Source organism: Aplysia californica, unplaced genomic scaffold, assembly GCF_000002075.1.
Source record: "Aplysia californica isolate F4 #8 unplaced genomic scaffold, AplCal3.0 scaffold00329, whole genome shotgun sequence".
Classification (NCBI taxonomy): domain Eukaryota; kingdom Metazoa; phylum Mollusca; class Gastropoda; order Aplysiida; family Aplysiidae; genus Aplysia; species Aplysia californica.
Window position 1 is genome coordinate 366,946 of NW_004797599.1, and position 3,998 is coordinate 370,943.

Consider the following 3,998-nt stretch of genomic DNA (forward strand, 5'->3'; position numbering starts at 1 on the left):
GCAGGAACCGGCAGCCCGTGTTTACCCTGACAGGTAGGGTCGAAGCAGCCCGCCTCCTAGATTATTTAGATAAGCTCGATGGGTGCTTAAAACTTGCATATTACATCATAAACATTTTGTAGACTATTGATGCATTGCGTTTAGGTTAACGTATGAGGTGGCCTACTTCGACCCCGTCTGTCAAGGCCAACCCAAGCCGTTCTGAATGCTTCTTCCGTTCAGAAAGACGGACATTTTCACACTAAAAAGAAACAACCCACAACAGAAAAACAAAAAACGTTCCTACGAAGGAACGTGAACTCTGGTCTCCTGTTTGCAAGGCCAACAGCACAAACAGTCACTTCTTCCATAATAGGATAAGCAATACGGCTGACAGATCAGTTCAATAATGAAGTGATACCCTGCTGCGAAAATTGACAACCAAATATAACCGCCAGACGCTGACACGAAACGCCATAATCACCCCTTTTCAATAGCAAACGCCACATTTTAGATTTCCAAATTTAGAAACCAATCATTGCGGTTCCAAACGCTGCAGCCACAGACAATATCGACGCCGAACATCCCTGTGTACTATTATTTCCACTATACGTATTGAACGTATACAAAGGAGTCCGCTTAAACTGATCACGATTAATCCGAAAATATCAGTAAACCGATAAAATGTTATTATAATAGACTCGCTGATTTTTTTTCTTCGTTATTTGAGTAAGCTCTCTAAACCAAAAACACGGCTAAACCGAAGAGAATCCAGCTGTCCCACAGATTGCTGTTTATGTGAATTCCACCGAACGTTACTTTGACGCCTATGTGTATACCTAAAACTTCTGTTTACTCTACCAATAACACGCGTTTGGATAATAATAATAATAGTAATAATAATAATAATGATAATAATAATAATAATAATAATATTAATAATAATAATAATAACAAGTAGCATTTGTATAGCGTATACCGCTGCTCAACAGCAAGCTCTATGCGTTTTACAATATTATTATTACCCCAACAGATCTGAGAAAACTTAGAAATATTCTCAGCTTCCCGGAAAGCATACAGTGCAAGCAGCAGATTAAACGCTCAACAAAAGACATCACACTCACAAAACCTTTCACCATCTACAGCCCACGATTAGAGGTGTTACAAAGGAGTAACAAGCACTCAAAAAAAAAAATAGAGAGAGGTAAGGACGATAGATGTTTGATAGGGAAAAAGGAGCAAACCACACCAGAGCACCCGCCAACCACCCACAGCAGACAACTTGAAACCATGACGAAGCGAAAGGGTCGGTGTTGCAAAAGTGCAAAAGTATCGATACAATGTGGGACCAACGCCTTTTGGCGCTCCCTTAGCTCAGTACGTAAAACATGGAGGACTAGGGAGCGAATGGTCCTGGTTCGGATCTCCATCGGGGACTTTTTGAGGCCCTCCACCCTGTGCTCTTTCTATCTTCAATCTTTCTTATTCTTTAACTAAATAGTCTTTGCGCATGGTTAGAGGGCGCCAAAGATTGATCCTACTCCTTTTTTCCGTTTTCCTTTGTTTTTTCTGTCAGTCAGTAGTTCTTATTTAACTAAATGTTGTGCTACCCTTTACTAACAAAAATCCACCAAAAAGTACTTCTCCCTACATTCTCAACAAACCCCAAAACACGGCAACTCCCTACACTTTTTCCCGCTCCATAATTAATCACCCCCTTCTCCACCCCTACCCCCACCCAATCCCCTCCTCATTCACCCTCTCCGAATATAATAATATTGATCTGTTTTGTCGGCATATGAAATACGATTCGCGGTGAAAACAAACAGACTAAAAGGTCACAGCGTACTGTATATCTGGCGGAATTGACTAGAGTTGACTTGGCAGTACAAACGTGAGTAATGAACACATGACACTTCCTCCCCGTGGCAGATACTACAAAATGTCAAACGTTTTTTGTTATCGACAGCGGTGTGTCATCGTCTTCTCTGGGTTTTAAAACAGAATCGTAGAGCGGGAAATTTCGACAAAATGAGAACGAAATCGTGGGAATTTTCGACAAAATTATACGAAATCGTGGGAAAATTTTGACAAGTCATAATAAACAGTTTCAGTTTCCAAGCTGTACACGGAATAATATCTGTAAATAGCACTTGAGCCGCAAAAGACGACAGAGCTGATCTTTTTATCGCCTGACAGCTCACTTGATCAAATCGGCCCCCTAGAATTACAAAGTTTTACATGCATGGTATCTAGTTTTGGGGAATTTGACGTGAAAAATATTGAGTTTCACAACATGGTTATAAGCTTTTTTAGTGAAATTCTTTAAATATCCTGATAACGTCTCCGAATAATCATATGGTTTTTACTGCGCTCGCAACTGCATAACGTCATGTGAGCGCGCGGGACACATTAAACATTTCCAGTAGGTAAAGCATTTTGAATTTTTCACGGGTGGCGGCTGAAGCCTAGTCTTATCGATTTTGGACCACTAAGGGATCTTTAACGAGCACAAATTGCACTCCGGACGTCCGAGATTTTTCGCCCTTGTCCGAGGAGGTGGGTGTTGATCTTTCCAACCAGAAGATTAGGGGTGTGGCTGAAAGACAGCAGTAAGAAGGAGCTAAGGTTAAGCAGTAGAAAGGCTGCAGAAAGAGTCAGGAGCCCAGAGGAGGGGTCACAGGAGGTGAGGAGGAGGGGGCAGAAAGTGGAGACGAAAGCAGACGACAGAAGATTGCTAGAGAGCATGAAAGGAGACAATTTTAGAGAAGAAAATTTTTTCCGTCGCTACCCGGATTCGAACCCGGGACCTTCGAATGAGAGGCGAACACCTTAACCTCTACGCCACGAGAGCCCCCTTCTTCTTCTTCTTCTACTTCTTCTTCTTCTTCTTCTTCTTCTTCTTCTTCTTCTTCTTCTTCTTCTTCTTGTCGCGGACAAATATGTCAAGAGAATATTATCATAAGAAAAAGGTTAGTCCCAATGACGAGACATAATCCCTGATGAATAGAATTAGACTCATCTCATACACAATTATATTTGCTGGTCGTTATCTGGAAAGCGGCATAGTTCGCCTTTTTCAACTGTACCATGGGTAGTGACTCGTCCAAACGCACAATTTTAAATCGACAACAAGACTGAAAAACCCTGCGACAACGCAATTTTCTTAGCTGTAATTATTGATTTTAACAGCATTTCTCGACCCAAGTTAGTTTTCTGCCGACGTTTCTGTGATTTAAGCCAGGTGATTTCCGTCTTCTGCGGCAGAAATCCGTTAGCAAAGAAAACACGCAAAAAAATCTGACCAAAAAAACAAACAAAAAAAACAAAAAAAACCAATGTGTCACGACGTGGTTAAATTATGCGCTCGTCAACTTTTGGGCAATCAGAGTTATTTAAATAATCTTAAAGACTATTCATTTGCTTAGCTTTTGATGAAAATAGTACACTAATCTTTAATAGAAGAAGAGATATTTGCGATTAAAGGATTGGGGAACGCCTAGTTTCAAAGGTAAAATAAGCGAGAAAAAGGCTGCCAAAATTTTGTGACTTCCAAAGCCGGGGTGTCCTAGCAAACTGTAAACTTACATTCTTGTGCATTTGATCAATGTCTTTCAGTAAAATCCATGCAGGAATGTGTTTTTGAAAGTCACAAAAGCCGTTGAGCCCAAAACAAAACAAAAATGAGATATAAGTTCCCAAACGAGCCAAAAATATCAGTCTCTTCGATTTTATTATTTTGCTTTATTTCACCAAAATGCCACAAAAAAACCCCAACCTACACAAAGAGGCAAAAAAAAATATTTTTTTTAAAATCCCAGAATGGCCAAAAAGCACCCAAATTTGAATTCGTAAAATAGATATAAGGTCTTGTTCTTTTTGTTGTTCTTGTACTTTTTGTTATTTTTCTACTTCTTCTATTTCTTCTTCTTCTTCTTCTTCTTCTTCTTCTTCTTCTTCTTCTTCTTCTTCTTCTTCTTCTTCTTCTTCTTCTTCTTCTTCTTCTTCTTCTTCTTCTA

At 39.9% G+C, this 3,998-nt stretch overlaps 1 protein-coding gene across 1 annotated transcript in view; it reads left to right on the forward strand.

The window, feature by feature from the left end:
- The window catches only part of LOC101856820, a 15,909-nt gene that overhangs the window by 7,211 nt on the left and 4,700 nt on the right, over positions 1-3,998 (forward strand). The gene's annotated exons all lie outside the window — the stretch shown is intronic.